The 13716-nt window shown below is 42.3% G+C and overlaps 1 protein-coding gene across 1 annotated transcript in view; it reads right to left on the bottom strand.

The window, feature by feature from the left end:
• The window catches only part of PP2D1 (protein phosphatase 2C like domain containing 1), a 126924-nt gene that overhangs the window by 68731 nt on the left and 44477 nt on the right, over positions 1 to 13716 (bottom strand). The gene's annotated exons all lie outside the window — the stretch shown is intronic.

Raw genomic sequence — 13716 nt, 5'->3', positions numbered from 1 at the left:
TGACTGTACTAGCCTCAAAGAACTACTTTTTTAAGTTTAAGTTTATTAGAGAAAAAGTAGAGATACAACAATTAATTAATGCATAAGTCCATAAGAACCATTACGTAGTAAAAGTTATGTGTATAAAGCGATCTTCGCGAAAAATGATAAGCAAACAGAGTAATAAAAAGTTACAGAGCTCTATATCATAATAAAATGTAAAGCAAAAAAGGGAGGTAGGGAAAAGAAGGGAGAGAGCATATATAACTTGCTATATCAAAGACAGAATATAAAACCTAATTGAATACATTGTAGAAAGTAAGGCAAAAAAGATCTAAAGCAACTTCTATCAATTAAGTTATTTGACAAAATACAATCACAAAATAGTGTACAGGCAGAGTGGAAATTGAATTCAAGGTAGTTTACGTACTTCATCCGGAACAGAGATATTAATCCCATTGGAAGTGGTACAAAGAGTTAAATATGTAGATAATGGACACCATAAAAGTTCTCTTTTAATTGTGAGGTAGATAGGAGTGACGTAATTTGTGTCTAATTTATGATGAAAACAAATGGCATTCCACCAAGACCTAAAAGTCACATTATGGGCTTGTTTCCAATTTGATGTAATTAGGTGACATGCGACAGCCAGTAATAAATCTATTAATCAAAAACCAGGACTTGAATGAGGCCATTGAGGGGTTAGGCTACCTAGAAAAATATTGATAAAGGAAATGTTGACATAAAAAATCTTATTAATTTGAGACCAGGCTAATATCCAGAAATAATGGATAGCAGGGCCTTCAAACAACATATGTTTAAGATCAGCGACGAGGCAAGAGCAGGACCAGCATGAAGAGGTGGTGTTTGGAGCTAAGGATTTTAAGATAGTAGGAGTGAAAAGTGAACGGCAATAAATGAAATAGGGAGTCTGAATAGTGTTTGCAGCTCGTGTAGTTTTGTGACCTCAAAGAACTATCGCATCCTTATTGGGCCTGTATTATAACTAACATCTTCCCCATTCGAGTATATTGCCCTTTTGTAATCCACCTACATAAACTCTGTCCCCTCTGACTCATTCAGCCCTAAATGAGCAAACCTTTGAAATTCTCTTATATGGAATTTAACTGCCTCTTCACACTCTTCCATCGCTCTCTCCTCTTCCGCACCTGCTCACAAAGGTTCGAAACTGCTATGGCGATCCGGTTGCACCAGAACCTGGTGGCCGACTCCTCCTTGCCCTTCATCTTTGGTACCTTTTCCAAAATGCTTGATAGTTTGGACGCCTATTGTTATATCGAATCTGCCTCCACATTACCTCACATAAGGCATTCAGCCTCATACAGTCTGGCGTCGTCCACTCCACCAAGACTGTTCCTGCACAATAATCCAATTTTGAGACTACATCCCATCCTGTCTGCTGCTCCTCTGTCCTCTTCATCCTTTCCTTTGCCATCATGGACCATCTGTCAAAGCATGCTAGCATTCCCTCTTTATGAATCAATGATCATGCAGTCAATGGCTTCTCTTTTCTCTGCTCTCCTTTCCTTTCTCAAGGTGCTCCTAGTCCTCAATATCTGTGCCCCTACTAGTTCTCTAACCCCCAGATGCATCAACAACCCACTTTGCGATTCCTTATAGCGAAAAATACCGAATCGCTATTAAGGAATTGCCAAATGGAATGCATCAAGAAATCACTTTAAAAATAGCGATTTCTTAGAATTCCTTAATTGCGACTCGCAAATTGCGAGTCGCAATTAAGGAATACCTCCCCATTCATTCCTATGGGCCTCAATGGAAAGACAATCTCAATTTGCGAATCGCAATTAGCGATTCGCAAATTGAGATTGCGATTTCAAGGGTGCAGGGGTGTCCAAAGGACACCCTGTTGCACCCCCTGAAATTGATATGTGCACATATGTTGCGCACACACATGCCCTTAGGGCATGTGTGTGCGCAACATGAAACTTTGAAAAATGCACTTCAGTGCATTTTTCAAAGTTTTTGCAAATTACCATGAAGTTGTACTTCACGGTAATTTGCGTGCCCTCTTAGCGAATCCGCAATTTTAAAAACTTTCCTGCATTGCATTTAAGGAATCTCAATTTGAGATTCCTTAAATGCAAATAATCACAATTTAGCGATTTCTAAAATTGCGATTTTTGCATTTGGGATGATGCATCCCAAATGCAAAAATACCGCTCGCAAAGGGGCAGATTCTGAGATTCTATGGCCCCAAGATAGGAAAAGGCTTTGCCACCAATCCGCGCTCGTTTGAATTTTGGTACGATGAATCTCCCTTGGGTGGCAGGGCGGAGATTACAAGAGGGAAGGTACGGGTTACCAGGGATTGAAGATAACGGGGAGCGCAGTTGGTTTTAATTTTGTGCATATAATTCAGTGCCTTGAATCTAATTCTGTTCTCGATTTTAAGCCAGTGTAGCTTGCGTCTGTGAGCCGAGACAGAGGTGGCTGTTGGAACTTTACACAAAAGTCTAATAGCAGCATTTTGTACCATCTGTAGCCTGTGGGTTAATGATTTGTTTGCTCCTATTACCTCCTTTTCGTCGTTTCTGGCCGAGCCAGTGCTTTCCTCTAGGAAATAAACTAAACATTTTCGAACCCACTTTCATCAGAAGGTAGTTCAGAACAACTGCTCCTCCGGGCGGCTCACATTGCCTGATTGACCTATCCCGTGGGCATCCATTGTACAGCGCGGCACTGAGACAGTGTAATCGAACCAAGGAACTCTCTGCGAATTCGAATTCCTCCGCGGTGTCCAAATAGTGCGGGCCACTCAAGTCCTCTTTTTTAGTGCTTAGAGAACACACTTCTACCAGGAACTCAATCCGACGTCTATCTATTTCACTTTTAACGACTCAGTCACGTGTCATGACGTGATGCCTAAAACAGATTGACTGAGCACAGCGCACGCGCCAGCTCTCAGTCTCAGAAGGTAAAGGGTACCTGCTGCAGCTGTGCCTGCGAATCATCGTCTCGACTCAGGTCACCGGAGTGTTTCCTAAAGTAGGTTCACTTTCTTGGCTCTGCATGGTCCGTGTGCCGAGGATGCTAGCAGTCGTCATGGTAACAGTATCCTTTGTCACAGGCAGCAGCCATTATTCATTTGTGAAGCAATGGGATGCGCCTAGGTCGCCTAGATCCTACTTCGGCAACTTTTTCAAAGTTTGTTTTTATTTTGCCAGATTATTAGAACCGGACATTCTCGGTACTGGCAATGGTCACTAGTGAGTGGGCCAGTTTCACCCGGACCACTAATATTACTTAAGGTCTCTTTTAAGTGAACAAACCCACTGGTAGCCGCTTTTAGGGGCTTCAGCCAGACCACGAAGTTATTACTCAAGGCAGACGAGCTCGCCTTACTCGGTGGCCAGTTGTTGTCTCCTGCAGGGGTCAACCTATGTTTCGTTGTCGCCTTTGGACAAATCTTCTGAATGCTGTTGATGTTTCAACCTTAATTTGTGCTTAACACTTAATTTGAGCCGGGGGTTGCAGATACTTGAACTCATTTTTGTGCAGAGCTGTACTTATTTTTCCTCATCACGCTTTGACCCAGAGCAAAAGAGAGAAAACACTAAAGGGAGAAAGAAGAGAAATACAGTAAAAAACAGTGAAAAAGAAACAAAGCAGGGACGAACAAGAACCCGTAAGAGTGAGATAAAGAGACAGGGAGTGTCTGGTGGTGGATGCACGAGGTGGGGTTGAATGTAGACTTGGCAGCCTTGGTATTCTGCACCCCAACATATGAGAGTGCTGGCTGCAGGCTTCTGAGCAAACGTTGGGGACACAGCACTTGGGGCCAGATGTAGGTGGCCCAATACCGGTCGGTAAAGGCCGAAATTACCGAATTTCGGCCGTTACCGACCGGTATTAGGCTACTGAGATGTAGGTGGCCTAAATTGCAAATTCGATAATTTACCGATTCGGTATTTTAAGGAATCAGTAAATTACTGATTCCTTAAAATACCGAATCGGTAAATTACCGAATTTGCAATGTAGGGAGCACTCAAATGAGTGCTTTTCCCATTTTAGGATTCGGTATTTACCACCAGCTATAAGTTGTTGGTAAATAACGAATACCTTTGAAAATGCAAATCTGTGCATTTTCAACTGTGCCATGTGGCAGACATACATGCCCTTACGGCATGTATGTGTGCCACATCTGCACACAAGCACGATTCAGGGGTGCAACAGGGTGTCAAAGTGACACCCTGCCACCCTTGAATGTTTCCTTATTTTACCGAATCTGTATTTACCGATTCGGTAATTGCCATTCATTCCTATGGGCCTCCAGGCCCATAGGAATGAATGGCAATTACCGAATCGGTAAATACCGATTTGGTAAATACCAAATCTTACCAATTCGGTAATGTTTACCGATTTTTTTGCTACATAGCATTTACCGATTCTAAAATACCGAATCGGTAAAATTCGGTATTTTAGAATTGGTAAATGTACTTTACCTACATCTGGCCCTAAGACTTTCACAAAGTAAGTACAGGTTTGGGGTTAAAATAATGCACCCTTACCCTGCATGGTGGAATCAAGACCCAAAGCAGTGGTTCAACTGGTGCAAGGCCAGAACTTGAGTGTTTCCATCTGCTGCAGGGACAACTCCAAGTAGACTGAGAAAAATGGGATACTTTTAAGGCCCAAGCAGCACAGAGAGTAGTCCCAAAGAGCATCAAATATGTTTGGTAAAGGCATATACAAGGTTTGCTGCTACAAAGAAATAATGCTCCTCTCACTGCCAGTATTACATCTGGCAGAGAGCATACCAGATATTGGAAGGGTTCAGTAGAAGACACTAGCCTCCTCGCGCACTCAGGCAGCATGTTGGTGGATGCTGTGCTCAGAGCGTGGGTTACGTGTCCTGGCCTCCCAGCATTTCCATGCTCACACTCACCCAGAAGGGTGTTCCATGAGCTATGTGGAGCATGAGAGAAGGGCCATCAGGAGGCTGCGGAGTTCAGAGCAGGACAAGAGATATCAAACTTGGGCTTTCGGATGCCATGAGTTTCTGGGAACGGGCTTGGCCAAGCCTTATTCTCTGCCCTTTCCAAGATGGTGGTCTGTCCAGGAAATTATATCTGAGGTTCCCAATCCAAGATAAAGGAGAATCTTTTCCTGAAATGTTAGTTTCTCTCTAAACCATAGGTAAGAAGGCTTTTACAGGTCTTGGGGTTCATCATAACACTTTTGTTCCTTTATTTTTCATCACTTTCTCCGCTTCCCTGCTACTATTTGTTACCCTTAGTTTCGTTCCTTGCAGTTGGAACATCTACTGGACCTACTTCCGGATGTCCGTGCTTGGCTCTTCCCTGATGTCAGTAGGAGGTAGTGACTTCTTGTTATCGTCTGTATTAAACTTCATCTTCAATCAACAGCTACAAGATTGCCAAGGAAGTTTTTACATTGTGTGGCTTTTTCGTCCTAACTGGGGCTCTCTTAATGAAACACTTGACATCTTTCATGTGTACTATTAAGTGGAGGGTGGCACACTGGCTACTGCGGCAGGGGCTCGCCCTTTCCACGGACAATCAAGAAATAAACTGTTCTAATTACATATATGGTGCTCATGTTAAAACTTATTCCAGGGTTGCTTTTAGCTGTCAATCCAGTCCTGAGCTAGGCTTGTTGACTTGGTGAATAGTTATAGCCAGCAGGTTTTCAGGATATCAACAACTAAAATGTGTAAACATATGTTACTTACAATGAAATTCAATTTCAAATCAAATCAGGTGTTTGTTAAGCGCAACTACTCACCCGTAAGGGTCTCAAGGCGCTGGGGTGTGTGTGTGTGGGGGGGGGGGAGATTCACAGGTTCCAGACCATCAAGAAGGGGGTCTTTCGAAGAGCCAGGTTTTGAGGATTCTTGCGAAGATGGGGAGCGATGTTATCTGTCTGAGGTGGAGCGGAAGGCCTTTCCAGGCACTGGCCGCACGGAAGGAGAAGAAGCGGTCTCCCGATCAGGTCTTTCTGGTGCGGGGGACCATGGCGTGGGAGAGCTGGGCTGATCGTAGGGTCCTTTGAGGTGCGTGGAATTTGAGTCGGCATTTCAAGTATGCTGGTCATGTGTTGTGGAGGGCCTTGTGAGCGTGGGTTAGCATCTTGAAGGTGACTCTAGCTTCGATGGGGAGCCAGTGGAGTGTGCGTAGGTGCTGGGAGATGTGGCAGTGGCTTGGCAGGTTGAGGACCAGTCTTGCGGCGGCATTTTGGATGTTCTGTAGCTTGTGGGTGAGGTTTTTGTTTATTCCGGCATAGAGTACGTTGCCGTAGTCGAGCCTGCTGGTGACCAGGGCGTGAGTGACGGTTTGTCTGTGTTCGAGGGGGATCCATTTGAAGGTCTTACGTAGGAGGTGAAGGGTGTGGAAGCAGGAGGACTAGACGAAGTTGATCTGGCAGTCCATTTTGAGCTCTGAGTCCAGAATGATTCCCAGGTTGCGTGCGTGGTCCGTGGGAGTGGACGGGCTTCCGAGGGCGGGGGGCCACCAGGTGTCGTTCCAGGTGTTTGGGTTTGGGCCCATGATGAGTACTTCCATTTTGTTTGTGTTTTGTTGTAGGCAGCTGTTTTTCATCCATTTTGCGACTGCTTCCATCCTTCTCGAAAGTTGTGTCTGGCGGTGTTGGGTTCGTTGGATAGGGAGAGGATGAGTTGGGTGTCTTCTGCGTTTGACACATTGTTGAATCCGTAGTTTCAGACGATGAGGGCGAGCGGAGCCATGTAGACGTTGAAGAGCGTAGGGCTGAGGGAGGACCCCTGGGGGACTCCGCAGACGGTAGGTGTAGGGTCTGAGAGGAAAGGGGGGAGTCTGACCCGCTGCGTTCTGCCAGAGAGGAAGGAGCGGATCCAGTCGAGGGCCTTGTCTTGGATCCCTGCATCGTGGAGTCTGCGTATTAGGGTGCGATGAGAGACTGTGTCAAATGCCGCTGAGAAGTCGAGGAGGATGAGGGCTGCTGTTTCTCCTTTGTTCAGTAAGGTACGGGTGTCGTCTGCTGCGGCAAGGAGGGCGGTTTCCCTACTGTGTTTTTTTTCTGAAGCCGGATTAGGAGGAGTCGAGGATGTTGTGCTCTTCGATGAATGTGTCGAGTTGGCTGTTGATGGCTTTCTCGATGACTTTCGCTGGGAACGGGAGCAGGGAGATGGGTCTGTAGTTTTTGAGGGGTGGGGTCCGCCGGTGGTTTCTTCAGGAGGGGGTTGATCTCAGCGTGTTTCCAGTCGTCAGGGAACAAGGCGGTTGCCAGGGAGCAGGTGATGTTGTGGCAGAGCATGGGTGTGATGGTGTCGGTGGCTCTGTTGAAAATGTGGGGGCCCCGGAGTGGATTCACTTCATCATCTTCAGTTTTTCCTCAGTGGTGAGGGCTGTCCAGTTGTCGATCGCTGGCTTCAGGGTGTCGGGGGTGGTTTGTGAGGGTTCAGTGTGTTGGTTGTCTTCGTCAAAGTTGTCGTAGATGCTCTTGATTTTGTGGTGGAAAAAGGTGCTGAGATCATATGTACATTTTGTAGACCAACTGCAAACCCTACCTAGTTTTTACTATTCAGTGGATAGCTGAGGTCAACCTAATGATCATGTGACATCAGAAGCAAGTCTCATCTACTATGAAATCGCCTACGTGGAGACATTCGCCTGGCATCTAACCTCTCTTACTCTGTAAGGCATTGAAGATCAAGATCTTTTCAGGAATTCACTGGGGATCTTCAAAATGTAAGACTCAGCCAACTCACAGTATTGTGCTTTTTTTTTTATTTCAAAGGGTTTGCCAAGGGCACATCTTCTGAAATTGTTTTTTGGGTGACCGTCCGCAGAGGTAAAAAACACACTAGCCACTGTTTAAAGGTGGTAGTATGAAGGGATGCCTTTCATTAAATTTCCATTCCCCCGACTCAGAAGTGGCCAAATGAGCACCTTGATTAGGGCTTCTGGTTTTATGGTATTTATTTTTTGGACTTTTCTGTCTGTATTTATCCATATTTATTATTTGTAATGTAATCAGCATTTATCTATATTTATTTTGGGTTTTGTCAAAAAATGAGGTTGAAACTAGTATATTTCCACATTTATGTAACCAATAAATGTGCATTCATGCTTGAACGCTAATAGGTTTCAATGATATATCATGGTTAATGATTTCACTGATAAATCAATGCTCTTATATGAAAACATTAACTTTTTAGTATTAAGGCTGTGCTTATCCTCTGCTGTTTAAACCTCTTTGCTAAAATTCCTTTCTGTTTTTAACCTCTTACCTGTTAATCTGCACAATTATTGATCTGGAAGGCATGACTATCCGAATTTAGAGTCACATAAAGAAGAATCCAATTTCCGTTTTTACGCACATTTAAAAATAGATACAGATAGGAAAATAAATGGTTTTCTGTCTGTGTTTATCTGTAAAAATCAGTAAAAACGGAAAACAGGAAGCCATGTCTATGATTCAGAAATAGACCATGCAGGCCCCCCTAACCATGAGGCAGGAAATTATGTTATAGGTGTCTCAAACATAAGGGTGTCCAAAGATCCAGACTACCCCCAACCACCACAGTATCTTTGTCCTCTTAAGGGCATTTGTTTGTCATCTCATTAATAACACTGGGCTTTCAAATGTATTGCTTTGAAAGGAGAGAGCAGCCTGCAAAGACACAGAGAGGAAGAGAGAGAGAGAGAGCAAATGCTGAGAGACACATAGTGAAACACAAATTATGGCGGTACAAAAAATCTTTTCTATATCTGAAACCCCAGAATGTATCTTTGGTATTTTTTCAATCAAAAATTATATTGCTACAGAGGTTGTAAGGAATTGCAAATAAAAAATGGTCATACTGTGAGCAAAGGCAAACGAAGGACTGAAAAAATCTGTTGTGTTTTATGTTAAAAATCTAGTGCTGTAAAAGACGTAGCACAAATTCTATATTTCATTTCACATTTTGCAGGTATGAAAGCATGTTGATGAATGAAAAATTGAGGATATAAATATTTTATTGTAACTTTAAATATAAAGCAGGTCCTACTTCTGAAGATGCGTTGATGGTTCTAACGGCCAACCCTAGGCTAGTGGTTAATATAGTAGTGGCTTTAGTGTTGTGTGCTCTGGAAAAATCACTTCCAAGCTTTACCCAACATTTATAGAAAAATACAGTATTACAGTCTCTATTGATACATTGCTAACTTTATTGATTTAATACAATTACAACCTATAAAAATAGAAGCTCATTTGTAACAGCCTCATGAAATAAATACATTGATGGAGCAGATTTCATCTGCAGTCAGGCATTGTTTATTTTTGTGCTTCAGACAGACTGCATTGAAATTGCCACGCACATTTTGGTGCAAGTTAAAAACATGGCACATGAAAAACATGAAAGTGAGGCCTATTCAGTCTGAAATGCTTTTGCTGAATTAGCATTTTTTTGCAATGTAGAGAAAAGTGGCCTTTTTAGCTTTGAAGATTAATAGAATGTGTTTCTCTCTTCCCAGCTCATCCCTTGCAATCTAAATTCACTATTTCTGTCTTAAAAGACTTTGACTTGTTGCAGATTTTGATAAACATTTTCAGTTAAAAACACCTCTTTTTATAATGTGTGTGAATTAACAAATGCACCAAACAGTACACAGGGGGCTAAATGCTTTCTTTGCATGAAAAGCTATCTAAAACACTAAAGCATGTTGCTGTGTGCACTATATTAACTGTGTGTGCTTTTAAATTTTACACTAAAGCATAAAAATGCTATGTTGCACATTGCACATTTATTTTGCATGTTGTCATAAATAATAGAAAAGCTGCTTGAAACTAATAGATTGGCTAGGTACACATTTATAAGGGGTATTAGTATGGAGTTGGGAAACATAATGGGCTGATTTACATGAAATTAATATTCTCTTTGTGTCTGTTTTGTTTTTGGGCCTACAATTAAATGGCTGCCTGTGAATCCAGCAAGGCTATGACTTGCATGAAAGAAGAGTGCATGCGCAAATTAGCTTTCCTCAAGCCACGAGGGAGTCAAGGCCATCTTGAACTTTGTACATTCTTGTGATTGTGCCAATGTACCAGTTAGTTAAAATATCCGTCCTACTGCACTGTGAAAGTAAGGAAGAGAACTAGAATGAAACATTTTTCCTAGTTAATGTTGCAAAAACAATATAAATGCATTTACTCATGTATGCTTCTTTTGTTAAAACTGGTGCAGTCAGGTTTTTAGAATAAGTCAGGGTAGTGAGAACTCATGCCATTGTGGCTGACCAATCACGTACAGGTTTTCCTGAAGATGCAACATTTTTGTGTAGACTGCCAAGAATTAGAGTATAAATAATGACCTCTCTGGAGGTGGGGTTGGCTTTTTTCTCACTGGCTGGCTTTCAGCTCACTTCTGCTTTTTACTTCATTCTATGGGTTAGGTACGAGATCGTCACGGGTGCAGCCTTGGGCGTCCGAGGAGAGTCAGGTGGGGGGTTCCCTGGTGATTTTTTCTTCCAAAGTCCTGGCACGTCATATTTTGGCACTGCAGGCCACATTCCTTTGAGGCCTTGTGAAGGGCGGGCTGCTTGCTCTTTAGACACAGAGATGCATAGAGCAGCAACAGATAGAAAGGCGTTTTAGATTTAGATGCTAAACTTTAAGTTTATTCTTTGACTAATTACTTAGGTCTGAAAAGATTTATTTGACTTATGCATTTATTTCTCTTAATGGGAGATTTTTGCAAACTATTTGATTTTTGATTAGCCCTGCAAGACTATTTTCCTTAGAAACTCTTTAAGAATTGTGCGCCACATTTTCTTTCCTACATGTTATGCTTATATGCAGACTGTAATGTGTTCTGTTTTAATGCTATTTTTCCTGTTTTCCAAAATTCTGTAACCTGATTGATATTTTACTAATGAATAAAGGGTCCGAGAAAAATTAACTTTTGACTAGAAAATAAAACCCTTTAAAATACTTAACAACTCTCTTTATTGGCTTGAATAATAATTGCATTTTTAACTGTTCATGATTATTTAAAATCTCCTGAAGGTAATACATGGTGTGAAGGGCCCAACACCCTTTTCAGCGGTAAATTAGAGGTAGCATGAGGGTTTTACATTGAGAAATTACCAGAAGAAATTACCGCTCCATCATACATGTAAGGTTCAATAGCAATTTAACTAATTAGTAACCGCCAAATTGTAAATATAGGGAAAAAGGAAAAGATCACCACAAATTTCACACAATTAATTGTGTTATTAGTATTATCAAATGAGAACCATATAAGACGAGATTGTTTTCAAACTACACATGAAGAACTTAGTTCTTCTAACTCAAAAATGAATAATCTAGACGTCAGTAGTGAGCTGATACAGTAAGAATCTGCCAAAACAAATAGCATAAACAAACAGCATAGGAGCATCACAGAATAATATCACTGCAACCACAAGTCAGTGGCGGCTTTGAAAAATTCACAAGTAAGCACAGACTTAAGAAACTGAGAGAATTAAATAAAACAAATCTAAGTTCTTCTCTAGAAACAGTATTGAATCAAAGACTAAGAATCAGAAATTAGTTCCACATTTTCAAAATGCCAAACAACTTAAGAGCAACAAAATCCAAGGGAGTAAAAAACTGTCACAGAACCGATTGCCTTAAATGTGGACAAAAATAATTACAACCAAGTAAATCATAATGAACGTAAAACTCATATTGCAAACGTAATAACAGCAAAAGGAATTCAATTGACTACTTTGAAGTTGTGTTTTAATCAAATGATAATTGAATAATAAAGGAAATTGCAAAAGAGATAAAAGAAATGGTTAACCACATTAGTGTTACGTCTGAAAACTCTAAGGAAAGACGATACCGATAACAATGAAAGTGGGTTAAAACACAGACTTTTGCCTATTAAAAGCCAGACAACCCTAATGAATTCAAAAAATCAAGTCCACAATAAGAACTAGGGGGCATATTACCAAGCCTGGCGATATTAGATTATCGCCGCTTTAGCGTCCGTTTTCGACCGCTAAGCGGCGATAATTATATCACCCTATTAGCAAGCTGTCGCTAACAGCAGTTAGCGACAGCTTGTAGGCGATAGCGAGCGGTTTGGGGCCCGCTGTGCATGTCAGCGATATTTATCGCTAATGGCATGCAAAGTGGGCGTACCCAACCTGTTAGCGACTGAAAGCAGTCGCTAACATCGCTATCGCCTATTAGCAAGGCAGGTGTAACAATGGAAATATTTGCGCTAAGCACGAATATCTCCAAAACCTGACGCCTGCTCAGACCAGTTCTTAGCCATTATATCCAATGGGAGGTGGATATTATGGCTAAGACCCTATTGGCGTTAATGTGTGAATATCGCTGTATTCTCAGCGATATTCACACATTTTGCCGCTATCGCCAGATATTTTATCGCTTTAGAGATAAACGTTGCTAATAGCACATTATCTCTGCGATAATATCCGCCGCTGCTTGGCGATAAAAAAAAACTCGCTAAGCCCATTTAGCGATAAATATCGCTAGTTGTTGGTAATCTGCCCCTATATTTCTAAAGACCATAATTATTTGGAAACCAAATGCGGTTTCATTAACCCCAAGAATGTTAAGTGTATACTCTATACCTGTGTAACAACCAAATTTGATTTTCCCCCTCAATATCACTCAGAAGCTAAACATGAAAATCTAAATAGGCAAAACATCTTAAAGTTAATGTCTCAGTTTGATGACTTGAAATAAGTTACATCGGATGATTTACTGAGTTTTCAGTTTATGTTTAGTGGAGTGGTGTGGCTCACTGGTTAGAGGCGGCAGACCCGGGAGCAGATGTCGGCCCGGGACCAGGGTTCAATTCCCGACGCGGCAGGGTCCTGGACCAGGGTCAGTGGACTCGACAATTCTCGCCTCTGTGCCTACTCTAACCTGGGGTCCCACTTGGCAACTCTGGGCATTAGCTTGTCTAATCTCCACAACGGCCCCATCAACGCCGGGGATGCCTGGCTCCACCTTGGGGATTCCCAGTAGGGACCATCCCACAGGGAAAGCCAGGACGGGTTCCCCAGCGGTATACAGCGCCGGGACGCCCCTTTGCTGGGGCAGCTGTGCGCTTTACAAGTATACGACATTTAACATTTATGGATATAGGTCACCAACCCTCACATCAATGTGGCACTGTGAGGAGAGAGGTGGATCCTTTAAGATAGGATACCGATGCACCATTTTGGTAGGATAAAGGTGAACCATCAGCATCTTCCTCTAAGTAACATTGTTTTAAGGTATAACCACTTTCCACTTTCAGTGCTGATCATCATGCTAAAAGGTAGGACTAAAAGCTGTTATGATGTGACTTGGATTATTCAACTGGATATTTCCCTAAATAGCTAGAATGTAGTACGTAAGTGATGACTTTCTTACAAAACATTGTTAGGCAAGGTAGGGACAGTAAAACAGATCATTCAAAGAAGGTTTCCCATTGTCATGGGTGTTGTGACAAAGAAAATGACAGAGCATGTAAGCTATGTGGGAAGGGTATGCCCAGACGTGGATCCGGTGCTCACTAAGCCACTGGAGTCAAGCTATCCTGGCTGAAGATGGCTGATAGCCAGAAACCCGTCCTAGGCTGCTAGATTCCGGTCCAGGGAAGACATGGCTTGGCAGTTCGGGCTGGACTGTTCCCATGAGGCACAGGGTCAAGACTGATTTGCATATGGCCATGTCTGAACTGGGGTGGCTTGGTGAGCAAAATAACGATGG

Source organism: Lissotriton helveticus, chromosome 10 (genome assembly GCF_964261635.1).
Source record: "Lissotriton helveticus chromosome 10, aLisHel1.1, whole genome shotgun sequence".
In the NCBI taxonomy this organism is placed as follows: Eukaryota; Metazoa; Chordata; class Amphibia; order Caudata; family Salamandridae; genus Lissotriton; species Lissotriton helveticus.
The sequence above is the reverse complement of the archived record's forward strand: the minus strand, read 5'-3'. Positions and strand labels throughout refer to the sequence as shown.